Source organism: Lineus longissimus, chromosome 8, assembly GCF_910592395.1.
Source record: "Lineus longissimus chromosome 8, tnLinLong1.2, whole genome shotgun sequence".
NCBI classification, from domain to species: domain Eukaryota; kingdom Metazoa; phylum Nemertea; class Pilidiophora; order Heteronemertea; family Lineidae; genus Lineus; species Lineus longissimus.
The window spans coordinates 13,866,094-13,892,933 of NC_088315.1; the positions used below are offsets into that span (position 1 = coordinate 13,866,094).

Genomic DNA, 26,840 nt, shown 5'->3' on the forward strand with positions numbered 1-26,840 from the left:
TTTTTGTTTGAAATATCGTTGGCCAGTATATACAGTCGAAAACAAGAAGCTTTATAGTATGTTTGAAGAAAAGGTCAAATACGACACTCTTATGTCCTTCTGCATAATAACCTTATTTGAAAGGGGTATGATTTTCAGATCTGACTAAATCCGGCCAAAACATTTCATCATCCGATGAAGACATACAACAGTTAGATATACACACGTACATTTTTTTCTCTTACATTATAGGGCGTACCACTCCCACTTATCAATCATTCAATTTGATTACAAAGTTGTCATGAAAGTCCATACTTCATAACAGTTGCAGGTGTTTGCCAGTCACGCCATCCTCTAGTTATCCTTATGTGCATGCTAAGTTAGCCAGATCACAAAATGATACCACTTTTTCGACGGCGAGTAATGCAATGACAACACATTTCTGGATGCAACTTTTTTTCAAACATAATCCTAAAACATTGGTTTGCAATGGTATGCTTTTTATTAGCCATTGCTATTTTACCCAAACATTAACCCTTACAATATGGTTATGTTTTTAACACTCGGTAAGAACATGATATGGTCGACAGGAGAAGAGTACATGCAATTACCTGGACTGTAATACTAGCACAGTGTGTCTGGGTCGCCAGCTACTCGCACGACTCTGGTTTTGACTCTATCTAAAATTGCAGGAAGTCAATTAATCAACTAATATATATAAGTTGTGCCGCCGTCGACAAATTGCGACAATTTCGATTTCCCTCATCATTTTTCTCTCTTAGCAGCAGGGTGCGATCCACAGGGCAGAACGAAATGAGGTAATTGAAACATCGCAGCAAGACAATAGTTTTCAGGAGAACACACCTGCCTGTAAAGCTTAGTTTGAACTTTCTGTAACGCAGAGAATATTTTCTCATGTTTTGATCAGGGTGTCTATGAAACGAGGATTGATCAATGCAGAATCTATAAAACGCAGAGGTCACAGAAAACATCTATTTTCCAGAAATTTTTTAAAAATTTGATGACTGATACGCGACGAATAAAAATACCTCTTTCCAACATATTTAACCCACTGTGATTGGGTTTTTTTTTTGGGGGGGGGGGGGGTGGTCAGGCGCTATAAGCGTAATATACACATACTCAATAGAAATCGTTCTCATTTATGGAGGTAGCACATCCGTGTTTAAGGAATAGTTTCTGTAAAGGTCATGAGTACACATGGTCGTAGAGTTTGAGGGGATGGATATTGTCCCTTTCGTTTTATTTTTAAGGTCAACTGAACTATAAAGCGCAGAGTCCACGAACTATTAAACAAAGGTGAGCTCTAGAATCTTTGAAGGAATGGCAGCATAATCGTCAAATTTTTGCAACATACCGTAAAGCTAATTAAAATGACTATTTTCTGTCAATTTTTACGCACTTACGCAATTTTCTATCAATTCCACGTCCGATCTGTTTCATCATGATAGTGCCCTTAATACGAGATCCGATCAGATACGGGCAGTGTTTGTATGATAATTCACTTTTTCTTTTAATAATATGAACATAATATTTCACAATATTTTTTTTTACAACAAGCTTACTATTCAGTCCCCATGTATGCCGATGAAAAAGCGAGTGCAGTGCAGCATATGTTATTCTGTTATCTGTGCACAGTTTCGTGCGTACTCCTTGAAGACGAATTGACATGTTTAACACTTCGTAAGTTGATATCATGCTATTAATTATAATCAGTACAATAAAAAATGTCACTGCGAAAATTGCGGATTTCCTAATTCACGCAAGCCTCGTCACCCGGAAAAAGTGGCGAGTTACGAGTTACGAATTACGAGTTACGAGTTACGAATTCTTCGATTTTCGCACTGACATATTTTATTGTATTTTTTAACAATATCATGTTATCAAATTTCAAAACGTTGAAAATGTTAGCTCATCTTTAACAAGAAAGAAATCAAAAGATTCCCCACTATAAAACATGTTTTTAATTTGTACATGATAAACGTGCCCACTAGATGGAATCGGTTTTAACTTAACAAAATAAATTATGATAAATGCATCTTTTTCCCATAATATTTGGAAAATGCCGATTGGCTTATTTCTTTCTATCAGTATATATAGGGATGGTAAAGACAAATCGGTCTTACAATTGTTGCCCTTTCCCGACATCGGAATTCAAGGCGGTAATGTTTTTTCCCACGAACTAGGAGGCTTAAAAATATAAGAAATGAAGGGATGTTATTAGGTGTGTGTTCACTACTTACAAAAAGATACCATCATTTAATTAATTTCGAATCGTCGAATCATGATAAGATACGATCGTTTATGGTTTCGTGACGCCTTGTGACTAAAGAGCACCAAAGTCACAAACCTTCAGTTGACGCCATGGCGATGCATATACCATTAGTTGATTAATAATACATAAGGCTTCTTCTTTTTCATTCGGCCAGAATGGCTTTCGTGGGCATTGGATTACGATGATTGAATTATTTCAATCATTCGAAATACTTAGAGAATATCACGTTCATCAATTCCCGGGTGAATACTCCTGTCGGGGGTGCTCTTAAAAATAAATTAAACAACCTTAAACTTGATACATTATCCATTACGGTTGCCGACAATTAAATACCGGCACCTGAGTAAAAGTGTTTCAAAAGTTGTGTATGAATGCTTTGGATTTGACACTAGAAGTTCATGAATGTGGGACGTTTATGATACTCTGAATGCGTGGTTTTCCTCTTGAACGAATCATAAAGCGCTTTGAGCGGAGATCGTATCTCTGGATACAGCGCTATATAAATTTCATTATGTATGTATGTATTAATGTATAAACTCTTGAAAGCCGATGGCAAATTTTACCACTAAAATGAAAAGGTCGGCCACTCTGCTCTGCCCAAGTGTTTACCCCTTAAAGCACCAAGCAGCCCTTACTTCATGGTACATTACCACGATTGTGTTACACCTCAATCCCAGTGCAATCGTATTCAGGAACGCTTTACTGCCGAAATATGATAAAGAATATACTAAAGGCACATAACATCGAATTGCTTTCTCTTGTTACCAGTCTTACAGGTAATGCTCAGCTTAAAATCACTGTGGTGACTCAAATCAGAGTATTTCAATAATTTTTTAAAATAATTTATAGTTAAGACTCTGCTCAAATTTATAGTCCAGTTGCAGACTACCAGAATATACAATAGACTATTCGAAATCCTCTGTGGCTTGTCAAAATTGAAGGGAAAGAGGATGCTAGAGGGGGTGAAAGGCACTCCTTTCGCCCCTCATTTCGACCAACCACAAAGGATACCAGTGCGTATATTTTCTACTTCTAGCTGCCCGTAACCCTCATCATGCTTATATTCATTTGAATCACTGCACTGAAGACTTTCAACAATGGATCGGGGGCCTGATGTGTTCTGTTTAGACAGCTCAACTGTGTACATTTTACACTCAATATAGACAAGAAGGCTGTAATTAACCAGAGGTTTCTGACTTCGCCAATTTTATGATGCACAAGTTATCCACTAATGACAAGGCCGTACATCAAAGTGTTGTCTAATGAAGTAATCAACGCTGATTGTAGCGATCCTCAATCAACTGCAATTATTCCATCAAAGGAATCACACGGAAATCGCCAGCCTCGCCCGTCTAGAGATCTGCTGTAAAACGCAACTAAATCCCCCGAAGAGAAAGTCGTCCACGAATGAAATAAAAACAGATTCTATTGTAACGATCGTAATTAAGGAATTGGTTGTCTCACCAAATACCGGTGTTTGACCAATACGGCCTACTTTTCAAGTAAGTTGTCCGTTTGACTAACTGTTGCACGTTTCTTCCGTAATGAGTATATTGTTCTCGAATTCTTTTACACAGTACATGTCATGCTTGGGCAGGCGGTGTCAGCTACTGAACTTTGGTCCACTATCACTTTGCCACCATTGGACCAAATGCGAAATTCTCAAAAAATACATTTATTCGTTCAGGTCGATACTTTGGGATTGTGCCAAATAACATGACATAATTGTTCAATCTTGTGACACACTGAAATAATAGGGAGTTTTCGCAAGACCTCCGAAACTCTCACAAGATCAGTAGTTTGTAAGTATCGAAACGAGCCAAAATAAACGAGCCAAATACGCGTTTTAAACCTGAAATGAAAGATCAAGTTTACATGTAAAATTAATTGCAGGATTTGGTCAAATATCTTTGTGGCATAAAATATGATATTATACACATAGTCCCATTCAATTTGATTCATTCACTTGTTTATTTTGGCTTGTTTAAATCTTGAAACGAGCCAAATTCAGTGGGTCACGGTGATCAAAAGCGCATTTTCAATTCATGCAATTATCAATATTACATCTAAAACTGATCTTCAATTTCATGTTTTGAAAGTTTATTTGTTTCGTTTAATTCGTTTGGCTTGTTTCGTTTTGGGTCGCTTTAACTTTTACATACGACCCACCCGAACGCTTCGCGTTTTTCGGCGTCGTAATCTGGAATTTGAACAATGGGATAGGTGTTTACATTTGGGTTTGGAGGCTTCGCAAAAACTCCATACAACGCCTACGCCAGAAATATCACGCTGAGTAAAACCAGAAAAGGCATTTTGGAATTTCAAAGACCACTGTCATACTTCATGGTTGTTGTTTGCGACAAGATATGAAACCGCACACTTTATTTTAGCGTTGTCTGCTGCTAATAGTGTCGGTTTGTACTGGTTATCATGGTTATAGACATTCATTAAACGATCAAGGGACGTGGTCATGGTAGGCCTGGAACATGCAGACCTGGCTTTACAAAAACAACATCCTGACCTTTATAAATACTTACTCATTGTACATATTGTATATCATGGCTACATCTAACAACAATACAGTACCTGTAAGCCGGTTTTTCGACTTGACCTACTTTTCATGGTAACTGACATAAAAAGGTCTACGAAAAATCAATACAGTGAGCAATTTCATTATTAAAAAGGCATGAATCATTTATGTACGAATATGTCAATCTCTTCAGACAGTTTGCGTGGCTCCAGAAATGATTGTGTTCAGTAACAGAATGCCCTGGGGTGCTTTCGGTATAATGCATGTTTTTCATGTTTTCCATAAATGAATGGGCATTTTTTATTTCAGGATGTTTCTTATTTTCTTGTTGCATTAGCCAACTATGCTTCTGAGAGTTTTAGCGGGAAATCGACGCGGTTCCCTGCGTTCCACAGGCTCGGTCAGCTACCACTTCCTAGCCAATTAATTGCATCGAAACAGCGCAGTTATAACGAAAACAGAAGTTTTTATGTCTTTTATTGTTGCCAAGGTAACGGCTTTTTAGAGGTTTCCTGTGTTCCGATTTTGTCCGATTTTTTTGGTACGCTATTCTCCAGAGACAAACTATAATAATCCGTAAAAACGCCATTACACAATTTGTTTAGGCTGGGTTTTTTTCGTAGACTGACTTCATATATGTATATGTATAATACTACGAGGATAATCGGTATTCAAAATTTGAGCAATGGCGATTAAGTTCAGATTATTTAGATGAAGATTCATATACTGGTGCCATTTCAAAGTATTCAGCAATTGTCAAGACTCAGAGTGGGTTATATGTCTGATTGTCGTATTTTCTTTAAACGCCATCTGGGCTATAGTTTTCCCAATTCCAAGAGTTTTTCCGCAATTCTCTAATCTATAAAAGGAAAATGAGGATTGAGAGCAATGATTTTTCCGAATAGGTTTAAACTATTCAAATATAGAATAGGGCGAAGAGTCGGCGGTTGTTCTTTTTACCTGGCAACGGGTTAAATAAACTCCTGGCGCGGGAGCATATTTGGCGCCGTCCGAGTGTCACACTTTACGTCACCGCAAATAGTACCACGCTATGGCAGGCGGAATGTCCAGTTATTCAATAAACTAAGTTTCTTTCAAATAAACTAGGTTTTTTGCGAACAACTTGGTTTATTGGTGTTTTGCAAAAAACTTAGTTTATTCACCAATAAACTAAGTTTTTTGCCAAAAACTAAGTTTCTTCACCAATAAACCAAGTTGTTCACCAATAAATCTAGTTTATTCGCAAATAAACCTAGTTTATTACGAATAAACTTAGTTTATTGAATAACTGGACACTCCGCCTGTCATACGACGCCACATCTCTGCTTGTGTCGTCGTTTGGGTATTGTTGTCAACATTATTGGGTATTGTTGTCAACATTATTGACAACGTGATCTATGTGCACCTTTCGCCATCACAACACTGGGCCGCTGTCGACAGGCTATCTGCCTCTGACAGGAAATAATCGATAAAACATTGATTTACAAATGTGCCCAACTTTAATTCACCAATGTAAAAAGTCCAGGAGCAGTTTTGTGTTGTTTTTTTAACTCCTTGACTGTTTATTCTCATCACAGTTATGGTCCAGGGATGGGATCTTGTGATTCCTTCCCTTAGGAAATTGACCTTTACTTGGGAATCAATAATGGATGGAGGATCAACTGTATCAACATCGTTTAATACAAATTAAAATCAAATTGTTTGATTAACTGAACGAAACTGTCCTTTGTAATATTTAATCTTGTCCTATTCATTATTTGTTCATAAACCAGGCTAGATGGGAAAAGACCCAAGTTTTGACTTGAAATGCTTAAGGTAAACTGAATTGAAAAGGGCCGAACTCTTGGCATAAACAATAGGACACACATTGTATAATTCAGAGGAAATTGGCCTAGATCAATATAAGGGGGTCTTCTTTTCTGCTGCTGAATATTTTAGGTAAATAGATTATAAAATACCGCCAGGTAAAACATTGATTTTTTGGAAAAAAAGGAGTTGGGCCCTTTTGTAACTCAATGATTTGATAACATGAACGCGCAAAACGCAATTGAACGTTGGTAAAGTCTTCTATTTGGACCCTTCAAAATATTTGTAAAGCAAAAAATATTATGACAGTTTAAATTATCAAAATCTAACCAATTATATCATAATTTATAATCAATGTTTGGGTCTCTAATTTCGGTCTACCATAACGGTCTTCATAAGAAAATTATTATGAACCGCCAGCTCGGAACTAACCTTCTGAATCAAGAATATCTATTTCATGTCTAGCGTTGGCGTGCGTAGGTGTGATTCCGAGACACAATGCCCTGTTCTGCCCAAAGAACCTTCAGTATAGGGACAATTCCTCGGTAAGTATAAAAGCACATTTACTGATTTCTTAGAAATTTTTCCGCCAACACATGAAGCAGCGAAAAAGAAAGTTCCGACTAACTTGGCGTTCGGTCTTGCAACACAATTCATGGGCGCACGGCTTTCATTAATATGACAATAGACCTGTACATTTGCTCTCGACTTGCGTACCCTTAAGGCTCCTCTCCACGCGATGTTCATATATGATAGAGCATTTGACACCCAAAAGCCTTTTTTCTTTGGCAACGCGCCGGATAAAGTAACAAAGACATTGGGCATAAAACGCGAATGTCGAAATAAGCTTTACTGGAACTGCCGAGAAGACAAGTCCATTATTAAAGTTATATATTTACCACGTATTCTGCTTAAGCATTAACCCTCTGGTCAGTCTCATTTTCATGTAATTCGGAACTAAATACGTACAGTGCTACAGGCTACTGCTTCAGTTTATTTTCCCTACTATCCACAGCAACCGGATATTCACATTTTCTAGCACAGGCATTTGAAATACTAGCGAGTAGCTAGCACAGCTGCTTGTTTGAACAATAAGACGCCAGCTAAATTATTCAAGAGCCCTAACCGATGATGACAAGACTTTGTAAATAGCAACACGAGAATTAACGATATGTTTAAGCGCGAGTGTCATAACAATAAGGTATAATGCTTTCAGTCTAATCCTCTTCAGAATTAGGAAGGATACTTTCTTATTCAGTTGCGCCATATTGAGTTCATAAAAAATGGAAAGCATCGAGTGGAAATCATAAGCATTCAAATCATTTTTTACCTGGAGATTATGATTCACAACGGAAGGTACTCTTTCAGAATATTCAAGATTTCGTACATGTAAGATTCGTGATTTGATTTATATATATAAATTCATGTTACTAATGTACTTATTAATTAAATTACTTATTTATGTACATATTTCTGTACATTGTATGCCGTAATAGAGACAAGATGATAACATGTATCGAAATGTATATTAATTAAAATCAAGAACCAAAATACATTAATGTGTTCGTATATCATGAATCATGACTCCTGTGAAAATTTGAGTACTCTTGATGCAGACAACTTTCTACTTGATTTAATCAACAGACCGGATACGGGTAAAATAATTGAATAAGTATGATCATGAGACTTGCTACATAGTAAACCGAGACGGTGAAACGTTCAACTTTTTGAGATGCTAGGATGCACGAACTCAAGTAATCTTCATATCATTGCAGGTTGCCCAATTAAGCTTTACTTGCTACGAATATGACGCATATTCTTGTTAGCAAAATAACCCAAAACGCTAATTTTTGCACGATTCGTGAATCATCATAAACGAACCCATTTCCAGTGTATTCACTGTTCTGGCTTATGATTTTTCGATAATTATTATAATCACCAGCAAATTAACCGTGAAGCGGTCATGCTGAAATGTGCTATTGGATGAGCTGAAAGATTGAATCGCAGTAAAGATCTAATGCAATGTCAAAGACACTACTGTTTCAAACTACAGTTGTATGTGAACTCAAGTGTCCACAGACAGTGAAAAAGGCAGTGTACTAAGCGCAGACGACATAAAGTCCTCGTCAACCTCTCAATCCGAGGACTACTTGTGAACAATTCAAAATGGCCGCGCCGTAGCCCCTGGTAACACGCATACGTCATATATCATGTGACCGCCGGATTGAGGTGTATGATCTGTTACCTGTCTTTTTGTCCGTTGCGTGTCACTACGGTTCTACATGACAAAATAATGTTAATACTTTGATTTTAATTTTTAATGATGAATATGAATAAAGACAACCTAATAATTTTGCTAAACATTTCATGCATTTTATACTAAATTGAAATAAAATGATATAGTCTTCAGTCAGCCCTTTTATGTGGGAGGCATGGTTGTCTATGCATTTATCGGATGAATGAAAAAATCGTGCCGAACTTCAGGGGTTAATTACTTTTGATACATTTTTCGACTCTTGAAATTGAGTCCACATATATAGCTTATATTTGTGTGCTTATTCTTGAAATTTGGTGTAAAATGGTCAGTTAGTCTTTATTTGACAGCCAATTAAGTAAAGTTGTACTTGTCAAAAATTGCAATGTCTAAAATTGTTCATGAGACGTTGCCTGCAGTATGGAAGCTGGATGGTGGGCTAATTCATCACTTAGTGTAATTTGCATAGGTGACTCTCAGGCAGTGGTGCTGATGTAGATCAAGAAGTTGGATTGACTGGATGCCTTTTGAGATACAGTGCTGGATAAGATATTGTCTTGACAAGAGTTTTGTTGTGCTATTTTGGACATTGCATATTTTGACCTTTCATCTTATTTTTGTGTTAAAAGTCTAAAAATGCCAATCCTATCTTAAAGAGTCAGCATTTCAAATAGCTCGAAATACAGTTTACCTGTTAGATACCAGCGAAATGAATTAAAACTGAACCAACTTGTGAGCAGAATGACTGCCACATTAAATACAATGCGAATTTAAATCGGCTGTTAAAGGAACAAATGTCTTGGCGCCAGAAAAAGACGTCGGCCATGATGGCGAAAATGACGCCACAACCAAATCCAAGAAAGACATCACGGAGGCGCCGACTGTCGGGCAAATGCAAAAACTACAACAAATGCCGTTATGACGTAATATACAATATTGCGATGTCATACCATGTAAATGGTGGCCTGCATGGACCAGTATAGTATTTTTGGCGGGAATGGCCATTCAAAAGAAGCCACATGTGAGCTGTAAAAATATCCACTCAAAAGTTTCTCGGTCGTTTTAAGTTCTCACTGTGGTTACAGTAATGATGAGCAGTGCAGCTCGGATAGACTTACTCTTTAAGCAAAATTTAAAATACTGTGGAGAACAGTCAGGACCTATTATTCACTAAATTTCATTGCCATAGACTGGATATCTTTGAACTAATAAACCCTTGAAGTCCGGTGCTGGTTTTTTTATCCGCCTGATATTTGTCTATGATATACGGTCCAGCAAACCAAAAACGTCAAACTGACGAATTTTAGTGCCGTGAAACCATTAAAACATGTTTTTAATTTCAAACATTCATAGGCATAAATGTTATAGAGAATGCATCAATTGAGGGATAATTAAAGCCTGAGACACATTTTGACTGTGTAAATGGATATCAAGACGATACAGATTTTATTTCGTTGAAAAAATTCTAGCTGGTCTTTTGAATCAAATTACATAACAATGCTAATTAAGGTGATGCCACAAACTGATTATCCATAATAAGAATGCTTTTTTGAGCCAGGGCTAGGTCCAAAATTAAACGAGCGTGCTAATTAATGTGACGATAAACCTCCAATAATAGAAGTATTGTTGATGTTCTGAAATAGAGACAACGAATTGCATGTGCTAAATATCATATGGATATTTCAGGTTTGTTCTGTAATTTCCTTTTTCGACATCCCCTCATATATCGGGTGGATAAAGAAAAGGCACCCAGATTTAAGGGTTAATAACTACTAAGATATCCAGTCTATGGCAACGAGATTTAATAAAAAAAGAACTAAGTACTGACTCTTTTACATCGTTCTAAAATCTATCTAAGACGGGCTTGATGATTTCAGATTTATGGGAAAATTAGAATAATGGGTCAAAATATGCAGTGTCTAAATATCACCAGAATACCATCGTTAAGACCAAATGTTGTCCCAAAATTTATAATAATAATAATAATAACAATTTATTCTATTTAAGTGCTACATTAATGTAAAAAAGACATTTTCTAAGCACTGTACATGTGCAGGAAGGAAAAATTATTAAAGTATTAAAAACAGTGACAAATTTAAAATAGTAGAACATTTGATAAAACAATAGATGGCATCATATTGAGTATTCAAAAAAAGTGCGTTTTTAATTTTTTCTTAAAAAGTTCAGTTTAAGGGAGACAGCGCATTTCTAAAGGCAAATCATTCCAAAGTCTTGGGCCAAGAACAGAAATTGATCGGTCGCCATACGAGCGTGGAATACCTAGCAGCCATGCCAGGGATCGTCCGAAGAGCGTGGGGAACGACCTGGTTTGTTGACCTTGAAAACGTCCCGTAAATATGATTGGCTGTTTTCTTTAGAGGGGTGTATCTCAAAAGGCGCCCTACTAATCATAAATTCGTTGATTCGTGCATTTCTTTATCCACATTTCCCCCACAGTTTGATATTGTCATGGATATTAAAGTAATGCCAAATATAAGAAAAACAGTCAAAATGTCGAAATCATTGCTTGAAAGTCCTACATTGGCAAATTACACAAAGTAAAATTGGCCCACCTTCCTGCTGCGATACTGCCCCAAGCCTCTTCTCCATGCACTCACTGATGGAAATATTGTTTCAGACTATGACCTTTATCTGTCTAGAAAAAAGACGGTCCAAAAATAACCGGTGCTCCATGACCTTTAGTTAACATCTATCCCTGCAGGCAATGTCTCGAGAAAAATTTTTGTCATTGCAATTTGTGAAAGATTTTCTTCAATTGGCTGTAAATTAAAGACTAACAAAGTTTTCTGCACTAAACGTTATCGTGCAAGAAACGAATTCGCAGTTAATAACCTTTGAAGTTCGGTGCGTTTTTTTATTCACCAGATACATGTATTAGCATATTTCTGGCAATGAAAACACACAGCGCGGCATTTATTCAAGTTATTACTGGACGGATTTTGATGAAACAAATACTCATTCTACTTGGATTACCTTCTCTTGATTGAAGACTATCATATGTTGTCCAAACCCCTCACTGGCTATTTCCTTTAAAAGACTATGCTTTTGGTTAACTCAAGACTAACTGATTTAGAAAATAAACTAAAGTCATATATTCTTTGTGTCATTTCTCAACTGATGTGTTGATTGTAAGTTCAGATATGGCTTTTACAATGCATACGTTCCAACATTAACAGAAAACCACATATTCCGGGTTCGCCACAAAAAAAGAAACGAGTTGACTGAAGAAATATTATAAGCCGTACCTGGCATATCGAAGTGACACATATCACCACGAATCGTTGGCAACGAATCTGAGGTCCATAGACGAAATAAAATTAAGGAAAGAAAAGTTATTTTTTGCAGCAAATGCATTGATCATGCGTCTGTGCAGGGTGGCCCTTCCTCCCATGAGAGCAGTGTAACCGACAGTTCTCTTCAAGAGATAACACGATTGGCTCACGTCGACACGAAAAGGTCAAATAGGCTTTTGCCGCCGCATTTTGCCACTTTTCAGTGAAATGTTTTGAAAGTGCTCATTCCTTCAGAGTACATCAATCTGATAATTTTACACAAAGTGGCGAATAATCCATGCAGAAGTAGGGGTAAGATATATAAACTTTACAGTCCTTTTACTTTCTGTACAATTATATTTTTAGTGGTTTTTATAATCGGGTTAATTTGGCAATATATATTTCACGTCGCCATTTGTATACAACATTATTTTCCTTTCCTTTTTCGAAGTCTTGCCTGGATCAAGAATATTCGAGTTATTGACAATGTGACAAATGTTAAATGAAATTTGGTGAGAAATATCTATATTGTCATTCATATGTTTTACAATATTTCGTTTTCAATAGTGTACCCGTTTTATTGTTGCATCCTGGCACCAGGTTCTTTCAATGCACTTCGCTTGTCGACATTTCAAACCCCATGTGAAATCCATAGCATTCAGACAGATTTGGCGGTAGAAAATAATCGCCCAATTAGAGCGTCACAATCAAATGTTGCAGCACCGTTACCAAAACACCCGTTTTAGTTGGTTGTAAACCGGATTGCCGACCAGTGCCGACAGAAAAATAAACGCATTATTTGTATTGTGTCCGCACAGCGATCGGCGATTGCCGTTATATGAATTATGCTTCCTCCCGCTCTAAAGAAGTATGTGTAACAGTGTAAAATTGGTATATAATATTAACCCAAGGCTTGAGATAGTTGTGAACTTCATTTAACATGTTTAAAGTCTGTTTTATTGAATGGTACAATACAGGTACAGGTGTGTCAAGTAATCGGAACAGCCGCTCTCCACAGTGAATTCATTGCTTTTTCTCAGGGTTTTGTATTTAAGGTATGTAGGAGTAAAAAGCCGATGCACTATGCAAACCAGGTCATGATGGTGACCGCATTTCAGGCAAACTATATACTCGAGCCATATTGGCGACTGGAGTGTTTAAGAATGACATCGCTTAATGTGCTCATCTTTCTGATCTGCGCCGTAGAATAATATTTTGAATGTCCCATCAACTTTTATCAACGGTCAACCCATAAAACAGAACACAAATCAATAAGTTCCGACTCTCCCTTGGGTTTCTGAATGGAAGCCTATTACGGGCCCTTTTTTCACATGTTCATCAGGCCGAATCTCACCAACTGATCCACGCCTGACTTTTCAACCGAAAATGAGAAGGCACGTTTTCTCGGGCGGAGAAAATGAAGTAGGCTGCATGGAGCGCTGGTCGTGCGTATCCCATTCACGTCTCGATGTCATTATAATACTGTCATTGAAGAATTGCGACTCTCATGCTCCCCAACTTTCTAAACATTTTTTTTACAATTACACCAAAATTTAGATGTGGTAACCATAAACTACCAATTGAAACCGGACGTTTTGCAAATGTGCGACGAGAGCGGCGGCTCTGTACTAAGTGTAATGATGGTTCCATCGGTGACCAGTTCCACTTTATGTTTGTATGTAGAGATACTATCAATCTGAGAAATAGGCTTATTTCAGCACGTTTTCTTGTGAATTCTAATTTGTATAAAGGTCCGAACTTTTTATCGGCCCGATGAATGTCCTTGGTAACTTGACTGTTTATCTAAAAAAAGGTAATGTGTAAATACTTCGGCCTATTAGTAATTTGACTGTTTATTTGAAAAAGTCTACTGTGTTAGTACTCAGAACTACGTAGGACCTAGTGAATGCCCTTGGTAATTCAACCGTTTGTTTGGACAAAGCTCATGTAAGGTAAAATGGGGGTAATTGTAGCCCATTTTTCACATATAACTTTGGTTACGCAAGAGATTTCCAGGCAGATTCACTTATATCGGCCTGCATCTTGTAGTGGCAATTCTTCCAATTTTACCCCTGCAAATTTAGGACACTTAATCTAAAACAATGCCTCTGAGAGACAATACATGACTCGTGGCCAGGGGCAACAAAATCCCGCGGCCTTTGGATAAAATTTAAAATTGCATGTTTTTTTATGTATGAGAACATTTTTTCAGAGGTTTATGGTCTTTATTGGTAATAAAACTTTCCATATTATTCCAATCTAGGTTGACGACGAGATTTTGCTTGGTACCTAGGTCAGAAAAGTGTCTCTGGAAAATTGAATTTTGATAGTTACATCAAATGCCACATATAACATTCTCTACAATCGAAAACTGATCACCTGAACCAAGTTTCAGATATATCAATGCTCTGTAAGTGTGGAAAATGTATACCTGCGAAAAGTTCGATCCCAACTTCTTTTGTGCATGTGTCTGATTTGTTTACTTCTTATAGCCAAATCTCTTACATAACATGTTCCATAATCCAAATCTATTTATGTTGTGATGCTCAAGAGTCACCTCTTTCATATTCATTCTTACGTTGGCTGAATAATTCCATGGTTACTGGAATATGAATCAAAAACATTGCCAGGGGCTACAATTAGACCGGGGCTGCAAATACCCCATTTTACCTTACAAGTCTATTGTAAAAGTCAGTATCTTAGGCTATGGAGTGTGGACGGCGAGCATGGGGCTGTTGTGGCCCGAGTGATGACGGTCACGCGGGAATTTCCAATTGGATATCCGGGATGCCGCTCTCGCACGGGTCGCCGCGGTGCCGAGCCAATGCCCATACTCATGAGAATGTTCATTGTTAGTACGTGTGTAAACATTCATGTTGTTTGTGTTCTGCGCGAGATAACCTATCCGGTGAGGGTCGAGTAATAAAGAGAAATTGAAATTTAACATAGTGAGCCATGTGTATTACGCACGAACTGGAGAGCGTATTTTGAAGTCATGTTATGAACCAATCAAAACTGACATGTGTCAATCGCAATGGGCACACACGCAGCCTACCTTGGATGTAGGTTACACGAATTCTCAGACCACAGTCTACGGATGTATTGGCTCGCCGTATGTTTGGTTTTTTTGCACGGCTTACGCGTTGCAGGCGTAAATTGTGACTGGAAAATAGGTGATAGCCGTCCGTTACGCCACGCCAGTTTTGGATATAACGGCACTCCGTCTAAAACTCCTCTGTACAGTTTTACATGCAAAATTTCATTCTCGGTGAATTTGAACCCTTATTCTGGATACAGAGGCATGACATTTTCCCAGGTGAAGGAATGATACATAAACTCCATGATTGGCGAAAAAAGAGACAACGTATAAATGTGTGGTGTTCTAAGTAAGGCTGCCCACACTAAAATAGGCAGTTTTCCTTGTTTTTCCTGGTTTTCTCTCAGTATCTCTCTCTCCGTATTCAATCTGTGGTTTCATCAGGGTAATGAATGAATGAATGAATGCTACACTTATAGGGCGCCTTTCCGTGGTAGCACCACGCTCAAAGCGCCACCTCCCCGAAGAATCGATTAAAAAGCAGAGTTTTTAATTGTTTTTTGATCATTGTCTCTGGCTGGGACCTCAGTTCAAGTGAAAGGTTATTCCAGAGGTACGGGCCGCACCTTGAAAAGCTGCGGTCACCGTACCTCGATCTGGTCCGCTTGACCTGAAGGGTCTTGAAAGTGGCTGACCTAGTGCGACCTTCTGTTTCCAGGAGGAGGTCATTGAGGTACTCCGGTCAAGAACAACCAGGTATCACCCTAATACCTTCAGGGATTGTTGATATGAGTGATGAACAGAAGTGATTTCATTATGGGCAGAAATGGATCAAAATCTGAATTTTGGCGTATTTCTAAAGTTTTGACTGCGAAGCCAATTGTAGTCCGAACGTCAGCAGCCCTGCTCTTGCCAAACAAAAGATGGTGAAGGAGGATTTGCTCATCCATTATTCGACCGGCACCCAGTCCATGATCACCACGATATACCATACTCCCTAGCTCCAGTTGTCAATGGTAGTGGGAAGGCAAACTATCGCTGAGATGACTCTTCTGCTTATTGAGCAGTACCAACTGTTTTTTAGCATTATCCATTAAATCTATATTTCATATCAATAATTGTTCATAAGTTTTTGTAGATATCACCATTCCATGTATTTTGCTGTAGTATCTGTGTATAAGCCGACACAATATGTAAAAAAAAAGAAATTGTTAAATTTTCGGCGAGAGGAAAGCGGATCGGCACATTGGCGCGCATGTGGTCCAGGTCACGTGTTTTTCGACGAAGCGTCAGTGCATTTTCGTGTAAATGATTGGTTTAATTCGGCGTTTCATCGATGATGCATGAAAAAAACGATGAAGACCCAAGGTAAACATGTATCTAATCACTCATTCTCTCAAATTTCAAAAAATGCATCTATTATTTGCCGAGAAATTAGAAACCACGCACGTCGGCAACGATGCTTTTGTGGACGGCGGGAGGCGTGGCGAACTGTCACTTGCTCGTCAAACTTTTGGCGCCTTTTCCGCGAAAGGGCATGAGACGAACGTAAATCAAGCAGAAAATGAACTTTGGTACTGAAACGAAAAACCGGATGAAATTTCGTCAATATTTTCCGATTTTAGACATTTTGAAGATTTGACACTTCTAACCATCCCTTCTGAAATCCTCTAGATATGATATTTATACGGATCTAGTGCTAATTGTAAGTAAAAACGTCCGTATTGATGAAAATGATTTGATATCTCGCCGGAATCAAGAATCTATAATTTATTTTTTAGTTCCAAGGTGGCCGCCTGTAGCGCATATTCAACTTTTGTCACACCCGGGTACTTTTCCAATTAAATTAGCCGTTAGCAAATCAGCTGTTTTCAGGCAGAGTAGGTTAGTTGTATGTTTTGACAACACTTTCATTCTTTTTATCCCCTGCAGTTGACTAATGTTGTTTTTGAAAGGTCTAAGACTAGAATGGTTTATAGTCTGAGGTTTTGTTGAGTATTTTGGTGACCCCAGTGAGTGACCAGTCCCATCGTCCAATTACATGTATGATAATTGTTTGGCTATCGGCATGTGTCGAAGCTGTGTGTGCTATAGCAGTACCTGTAACTTTGATCTAAACCAGTATTAAAGACTTGAATCGGGTGGTGCCTCATCAATGATATCATTGACAGCAATATGCACAGCTGACCGACCCTGGACGGATCGAATTAGGTACCACCTACCGATAGAGAGTTGCAAATTTGAAATAAATCTTATTGTTTTTTTCAGATCAGGCTGGATGAAGAGAACTGTTGCAGATTCAGCATAGTGAGGTCGTCAAACTGCAATCGATGGTTACTGGAAACGTACCAACCACTCCTTTTTGTAATACGCAAATGAGTTGAATAATAATTTATGAACATGATTTTTTAAAGCTTCTAGTCTTTCTGTGTGTGCTCATAGCCACATCTAATTCACTTCAAATGTCAAAGTCGACTGGACTCCTCACTCGCATCCGATCTTTTTGATATATATTGCAAGCCTGGTTAAATATTAGTGCCATTGAGCAGAGTTTGGCGGCCATATTAAGACCAATATGGCCGCCAGATGGCGGTTGCATCAAAATGGATTTAGATACACCAACATCGAGCAGCACATCATACCAGTGTCTAAGACTTAGAGGGACTGAAATGATTCCTGCCAACATGGCCAATGTCCTTATCAGCGGCTATATTTGTAATTTTTATTCAACCCTGAGAACCTACGTAAGCAGATACTCGGTGCACACGGCCGTTAGCCTAGCGATTTTTGCTTTTGGGAAACCCCTTTGCACCGTTACTATAAATAGCTTGGCGATCACCGCACCAACGACGGGTTAAATAACAAAACTGTAGGGTTATATATGTAGAATACGAACTTCCAGGAGCCCCGAACTCGCGATTTTTCTCTTTAAAACATTCCATTTATGGAGGTAGAACCTTCTTAGGTGGTATTTTTTTGTCATAAGATTCCCTCGATATGGGTTCTTAAGGCACACGTGAAAACTGTTTGCAAACGAAACTAGCCTACCTACTTTAAAATTTATAAAATAGCGAAATATCGAAGATATCTTTGTTAGGTGGTATTTTTTTGTCATAAGATTCCCTCGATATGGGTTCTTAAGGCACACGTGAAAACTGTTTGCAAACGAAACTAGCCTACCTACTTTAAAATTTATAAAATAGCGAAATATCGAAGATATCTCTTTGCTCGGATTTGGCGCATCACCGAATTTCTCCGTCAGAGGACAAAGTACACATCAATTGACGACGCGGCGCAAAGACCATCCCTTGATCATGACCTAATTATTATTATTAATTTCTCTTTTGGGCGACTCCCATGAATAATCCTAATTAAAGCATTCAAAATTTGTCACTGTCTACATTATGTAAATTACCAAGATAGCGTCTGGTCGCAGATCAACCAATCAGATTGTAGCCTCCACATGAATCATGTGATCAAATAAATTGAAAAGGGCATTGTTGTCTAGCGGCTGTGTGCAAGGACCATGTTGACATTTTACTTTCTGCAACTGGACAAAAGTCGTCTGTCAATCGACGGCTCAGAACCAGCAACGTATCCATCTCACTTCCATGCTCAGAACTAACCCTACAGTAATTAGCTCATAGTCGGAATATACCCCTTCAAAAGTAATCTTCAAATGGTTGATTATAAAATTTTAAAAATCATTAAGGCCTTAATAATAAACCATTACCTTGTCTCCATCTCTCACACTCACTCAAACAGATAATAAACAAAGCGGTCTTCAAATTGATCGACCAGGTCAATTACTAGTATAACATTAAATGCAATATGCCTACTAATAGTTGTCTTTAAATTATCATCTGGAAATGTCTACCAACAAAGCCACGTCGAGTAGAACAGGAATTAGTCGCCGTTGAATCTGCAGGATTTTTCAAATTAGTTATTGTCGTCTGCTAGCGCTGTCCGCCATGGTTACCTTTGTCACTGTCGTTACTGTACAAGTGTAACCATAGCGGGCAGTCATGGCAGTGCATGAAAGTAACCATAGCGGACAGTCTACCGTCTTTTATTACATTTTAAGACAATTTATCGAACACTTTGACCCAAAAGCTTGTGATCATATTTGCCAATTCTGGTGTAGGGCACATACAATAATCTTTACAACCAATGCAGATATGGGAGAAATAAGCGCAATTCGTACCCTGAATAACGCACAGTACTCCAAAAATAGTATTTTCTCTTTTTATACAGGACAGCTACAACGATAGAAACCTATTAACGCATGTGTTAAAATTATCATCTAGAAATATCTACCACGAAATCCACGTCGAATGCCATTTGACAGGAATTATTATTCGCCGTCGAATCGGCCTGAGTTTTCAAATTTGTTATCGTCGTCAGCTAGCGCTGTTGTAACCATCGGTGGACAGTGCCTTGCTGACACCGTCCCAATCCCCACACTGAACAGTGTCCCTTCAAAATATTGCTCATAAAAGAGCTGGCGTACACATGGACCCGTATATTTGTTGATTTAAAGACGAAGCCGGTAACATCATCGACCTTCAGCCAATTAAGTGTCGCAAAGTCATTGTCTATGGAAATATTGAGCTTGTATACATTGAATGGCATCGAATAACAATGCGCATCATATTTCTTGAATGTTCAGAAACTGTTTAGGGTGAAGGTGAATTGTGTGCATTGGGCCATGAAATGCTCAGAGTAGTCCATGCGATCATTCTCCAAAACAAACATGATATTGCCTTTCATTCAGATCAAGCAGTACACCGATTCGTTTGGGGTATATTCCCGTCTTTCACCAGCAAGACTTGCAAAGTCAGGTCAGTCATCAACAGCGACAGCAATTTGCCAAAATATCGCGCGTTTGTATTGGTCGCACGGCACTGGTGGAATCGAATCCGTATTCATATTACATTATTGATACGAATAGGGGCCTACGTTGTCACGTAAGTTGGGGTTTTCTCAAATCACTTTTCTATACTTTTCAACCTACGTCGATGTCTATTAGTATACATATATGTTTTGCTATAAGTTGCGGATCTCAAACTCTCTATTAATCTTAACTAAGAATATTATCGCAGTTTTCGACCTGCCGCCCCTCCCCTACCTCCGCCGACAAAAAAGTTTAATATTTCTATTGGCGCCTTCTGCAAGTACGAAATTATTCATGATGACGTAATATTTGAGGTAGTAAATCACATTAGGATGGGCTATGAGTTTTGTCGGTGCAATTGCTGCCAAATTTATGAACTTTGAATAAAGAATGAACGTTTACGTGCGGTGCTCCGGAGACTTACATTTTTTACCAAACCATGGGGGATTTGGGAGAAGTATGACTTTCTGGCATATTTCGACCTCCAATCAAGATCACTTATCGATCTTTATTACAGTCGCCACAACAGAAATCGTACCAAAAAAAATTTGATTGGAAAAACAAACATAAATGTTATTATTTCTCAACAGAATTACTTTTCGCGAATGACAAAAAAGAGGCGTGATTCTTTACAATAAGCTTGAAATTACTTGATATGATGCAAGACTACGTGTATAATATAATGGGTCCTTTACGGTGGTTTTTGAACATCCAATTGATGGAAATATTGCAAGTTTGAACGCAATCAACACAAATGAATATGAACTGGTGATTTGAGGTGCGAATTTGATGCAAGACATGTTTATGTAGTGTTTGATCTTCATCCTGTGTCTTTTTTTATTTTGTTTCGACTTTTTCGTGGCAATAATGAAATAGCAACAAAAAGAGTACAGTGCATTATTCCTCAAATCAAAACAGCCAGTTTTGATCATTCAATTCATATATCAAAACGCAACATGATAATAACGTCACTTTCCTCTGAAATTGAAACATCACATTTAGAATACAAATGAAGTTCCGAAAAACAGCTCCCTACCTTAAATGTCAATTTCAGGAACGTCCACAATTTGAACAAGATATCCCGAGTGATGGTTTTAGCAGTTATTTCCTTTACGTTAGTACTCGGCTCAGTGTATCAACGGGAGAGTTTACAAGATGCTACCCTATGAGAGAGCTGTGCATCAGCGAGAGAGAATTCCCGATTCGCGACTGCAGCGATATCGGTACCAGGCGAGGGATGATGGAACTGCCGACATGCTGCAGCCACCAGTTGATACCAGACGCCAACATTTCATTATCTCTTTCACATCACTACTGCCACTGAACATGTCTTGTTAACTTTATTCTCTCTTTTTTTCTGCAACTGCTTTCTATTTTGTTCTTATCATGGGGCCTCGGCATGAAAGGGGTTCCCCCGAAACGAACTTTTTGGCCCTGCTGATAAAATACATATATACTGGCAGATATTTGGGATGTCTGTCCAAGACAAATATGGTTGCACGTTTCGTCATGCAATATCTCAATTGTCCCCAATTCTTTGGAAATTTTTAGGACCAAGTTCAGATACAAAGAATGGTGAAATTTGAGTGGTTGAACCCTGTGACCTCGAAAAGTAGGGTCAACAAACTTTGTAATATTAGTACATCCGCCATAAACTTTTCGGTTCTACATGTAGCTTCAAATATTTTGACTTTAAAATTGCCAAACACTGCTTCCAAGATGACCACCCTGAGTATAAAGATTATCGGGAAAACGTAGTATATTCGACTCCAGCCCCAGCGGTTACGAAACGTGCTCCGCTTACCATTGTAACAAATATCGGAAGAAGCGGTGGCAACTCGTGCGTAACGCTTCCAAGATCAGGTCACTTTATCGTTTGACTTTGCGTCACCTTTTCCTTTAGGTCACTGTATCGGTTGATTTTGTGTCACTTATTTGGTTAAAGGATTTATTCCTAACTGTCGGTATTGGGTGTCTCATAAAAACAGCATGGTGGAGGTAAAGTGTTGGCCAAACCCAAGGCGTAGCAGACCATTTTTATGCATCTATGTTTTTTTCCCAAAATGCTTATGATAAATATTGCGGTTCAAACAATTTGATACTTTGATACACAATTTTATACTGTGGCTGATTCTGTCCAGTTTCGGAGCAAATTCCGCTAAATGGCCATGGCCCCTCGATCCTCTTCCACCACAAATCGTCACCGGAGATGTTTTCCCCGAAATGCTCTGCTATACATCTTTTATTTGGCGTCATGTGACATTTATGCCGAATTAGCTTGACTTCAACCTGTCTTTCATACCGAATCTACCGAAATGGACTTAGACTTGATCAACATGAGGTTATCTGAGAATGACCATTGGATTACGTACGATGTCGCGGTTTAGGACTTGTCATTATTGATCATAGAATCCAATAAACACGAAGATAATTGAAAATATCTGACTTTATTCTTCCACGTTGTCTCCGCCCTGCTTAGCAGCCTAACCCGAGTGCCACGTGTACAATTCATAAAAACTAAAAAGTGCCTTCGCAGGTTGTCACAAAATATAAAGTAAAACAATCCAGGTACCGTTTCGTCCTGGAAATTATGCATTTTAATCTTTACCCATCAACATTACCCATCCGCTTGGCCAGATTCATACACCAAAGAGGATCAATAAAATATATTTCATCATCCACAAACAGTCATTACTAAAATTCAAATGCAAAATCTCAACTGAAATCGACTTCAGGCTAAAGGCCTGTGTTCACTGGACACATTTTAGGATACAAGTGGACACAACACAAGTGGATACACGATGTTTCCAAAAATGTCAATAGTGTACACCGGGTAAAAATTTTCTCGACACATTTGTGTCCACTTGTTGCAAATAAATTGAAATGCTATTATTTGGACACATGTTTCCAAATCTATCCAAGTTCTGACCAATCAGAAATCAGCTTCAAGTCAGCTGATCTACCTGTAGTCATATGACTTGGACAAGATTGCAGCCACCATGGATTGGAGATTAAGTACAATAGAAGAGCTCATAAAGGTTTTGGGAGGGTTGTCCCTGTTTATGGGACACCAAGTCAAAATTAGATAAGGACAAGAACCTGAAGAAAGATGACAACGACAGTAGGATTGCCAGAAATTGGACGGTCAACTAAGAAACCATTGCCAGGAAAAAGAACAAGTAAGAAAAGGCAAATCGAGGACAGGGAAAATAATCTTCCTGAGAGAGCCGCAGTGGCCATTGAAAAGGCTACCAGGGATGGAGAAGAAAATGTCCCAAGCAATAATGGGGATGATATCTTTGGCCAATATGTTGCATCTGAGTTGAAGACTGTAACAGATGAAAGGATACAAAAACTCCAACAACAAACTTTTTCCTCTTTGTAGGAGCCATTTTTCTTCAGGAAATATGCTTTCCCGCTCATTTTCTGAACCCATCTAGCAACAAGTATCCAAACATATATCCAAACTTGTTACCTAGTGTATACAAGGCCTATTTTGTGTGTCTGGTTGTGTCCACTTGTGTTGTGTCCTGTTGTTTCCTGAAATGTTGCCAGTGTACATGTAGCTTTAAGCTCAAAACTGAAATACTCAAATTTGGTTGTCTGTCCAATACAGACAAAATTATGAAAATCAAAGGTAACCAACTGGCTATGCTTAGCAATAAACAAACATTAAAATCACTCAGTAACTTTATAGTACTAAAATTCAAATAAATGCAATCCTTTGGCAAAACACTTTACTCGTGTGGATATTTCCTCAGTGGTGGTTTATAGTCTTGACAGGAACAACAGTCTCAAGATCCTGCACTGTTCTTGTTCAGCTGAAAAGTCGGCAAGCAATTTGAGGATCACTCGGCATCTTGCCAAAGTCTCAGGAATCAAGTATTATTGATCACATACCATATGAAAATCCCCCATCATGATCAATTAGAATGAATGACTGTTTCACAAGTGCCCAAATTGTCCTCGGGACGTGACATCATGTAACTCCCATAATGGGAATTATTGCTGCTATCATTTTATCGATTTCTTTTGAAGGAAATTACGAAGTATGATTTGATTTTCGTGAAGATTCGTTTGAAATCTAAAAATGTTCTTTTTTTTTTATGGTAAACGAATCTTCGAAAAACTAGGTATACTCAATATTTTCAAAATGGAGAGAAACATTGAAAATTGGACTTAACATTTTTATGTATACTTATTTTACCCAAAAAAATAATCATTTTTTTCCGAAAACGCCAAAACTGACTTACGTTAGTCAGTTCTGACCATGTTAGTCATTGTTAAACAGGTTTTCCCAAACACTGTGGGTGGTCCCACAACCGTTGTTGAACCAAGTTCTCAGAGGAGAACTGTTTTCAAAATCCAATGAAAGCTGGAATATTTTAAGATACCTGATATCTTTCCAAGTTACAACTTAGGACAGACTGATTTGTCATTGTTTTCTCCTTTTGCTACTCCTGAATTTCCTTAGAATCCACCTACATTTATAAGCTCCTTATCTCCAGGATTGATTCTGGACGATGAATGGGTCAGGATGTCTTAGATTTTTTTTATAAAAACTATAAGATCCCACATCTCTAAAAGCACTTTAGAAGGCCTTTTGTCCTTAGCTAGACCCCTGTATGTTATCACAATCGGTATCCAAAACCAAATTGGAAACAAATTTCACTCAATGATCATGGAATTTCCCGTCTTTCACTACACTGGGGTAAAAGTTGCAGATCCTCAATGAGCGTTAGTTTGACTCAGGATCACGGTACATCGTCTTTCGCTTGACCTTTGAAGCTGCTACCGCCGTTGTCATTTGGACCTTTTGAGCTGCTATTGCTGTCTTAATCTTTACCTTTTGGTGCATTCTTCTTCACCTCGACCTCTAGAGTAGGTGTCGCTGTTGCTGTCTCACCATTTATAAACTCCAAGGGGCAGAGTTTGTGAACAGGTCAGGTAAATTTATCATCTGCTGTCTTCACCTTTACCGCCCTGACGAGTCCGTCTTCACCTGGATATGTCTCGGTAATACGTCCGAGCCGCCACTGACCACGGGGTGTTCTCTCGGAGATGATGACCACGACGACGCCAACATTCAAATTGTCTTTGTGGAACAGTCACTTCTGTCGGTTCTGAAATAGCGGAAGTAACTCTTTCTGCCAACGTTGCCAGTAGTGTCTTAAAAGAAACTGGATGTGTCTCCATCACCGTCTTGGGTTGTGTCTCAGTTCGTCCGTGGTGGGTGACTCCAACTCTTCTCCGAGTAGGCCATGGAGGAAATAGCCTTGCGTCAATGGTAGGTTGTCGTCTACATCGCTGCCTGCTGGGGTGAGGGGTCTGGAGTTCAACAATCCCTCGGCTTCCACGACAAAGGTGTGAAATTCTTCGTCCGTCAATTCAACTCCGTGAACTACACCCCGTAAACTTTTTGCCAATATCCGGAAGTGGCGTCAAATTCTGCGAACACGTTCGTGTTAAGCATTTTAGCTACAACCGATTCCGGTGTGTTCATTGGGTAGTGGTGGCAACGAATAGCTTTCTTAAGCTCTCTTGCGGATATGAGCACACACGTACTTTCCTATTTTTCTTCATGACCGATGTCATCTGACTCACCCATTCTGTGGCTTCAGTTTCTGGCATAACTACACCAATATCGACCATGCGAGTTCGTCTTTCACCTTGTCGCTGATTTTGTGCGGAACGTTGCGCGCTGTTAATTGTATGTACCAGAGTCACATTTGGGTCGACATCGATATCATACTCTTGATTTTTGAGACAGCAAAGGCCTTCAAGAAGATCCTTGTTTTTATCATGTAGCACCATAGCGCGTTTGCTTGGTGTGTGGGCAGTCTTCGGCGGTTTTGACAGATTATCAGCATTCTTGGCTTGTTTGGGCACAGGGGAACCTGTTCCTACCTCTAGCACTCAGCGAATCAGGCCTAGTCGATCAAATGTATCTTTGCCTAATATGAGGGTTACCTTTTCCTTCACAACCTGAAATGTAACAGATCGATTAACCTTTTTACCAGATATCTTTGTTCAGCAGTCCAAAATCATGTGCCTTTTTGGCTTTATGGTATGATTGTATGATTTCAGCCTGACAGTGCTTGGTTTTAATAATTTCATCTTTTGACATGAGGTCAATGATGTATTTGACGGGATGATGTCGATTTGGGATCCAGAGTCAAAGTTAAAAATGACTAGAAAAACATCGACAAGACATTCGTGTGTCCATTCCTCACAATTTTCGGTTAAGAGTATACAGTAGCGATACAGCGTTCACCTATTTCCCAGAATTCGTATGTTTCGTAAGGGTTGTCTTACTCCTTTTCGATTGCTTTCACGTCCCCATGAACCTCGTCCACGGCTTCTGCCACGTCCCCTTTGGTGACTTCGATAGTTCGAGGAGCTGTGCCAGTCACTGGAGATGCTGCTTTTGCATTTCAAAGCAAAATGGTTCGGCTTGGAGCACTTGGCCCACGTTTTTCCTTTTACTGGATATTTTCCATACTTGTGTTCGTATGGACAGCATGGGCAGTGGTGTTTGCTTCTGGCAATTGGGATTTCTGCTTTACTCTGCCCATTGCATGATCTGCTGTAGCACTACTCGAGCTGGCCTGCCCGAGAGTCTTCATTTGGTCCGCATTCAATTCGGCGATTTTGCAAGTGTCCACGGCTAATTTAAGAGTAAGCTTCTTTACTCTCAGTAGGCTTTCACGGACTTTGGCGTCACGATTCTATCTCTGAGAAATTCTCCCCTAAA

At 38.8% G+C, this 26,840-nt stretch overlaps 1 long non-coding RNA gene across 2 annotated transcripts in view; it reads right to left on the bottom strand.

The window, feature by feature from the left end:
- Nucleotides 1-21,288, bottom strand: part of LOC135492130 (uncharacterized) — a 195,295-nt gene extending 174,007 nt beyond the window's left edge. The window contains exon 1 of one of the 2 annotated variants that reach the window (XR_010448032.1): nucleotides 21,123-21,288. This is a non-coding gene — a long non-coding RNA (uncharacterized LOC135492130). The remainder of the gene's footprint in view (nucleotides 1-21,122) is intronic. The other variant, XR_010448031.1, reaches the window with a different exon arrangement.
- Between the last annotated feature and the right edge of the window lie 5,552 nt (nucleotides 21,289-26,840).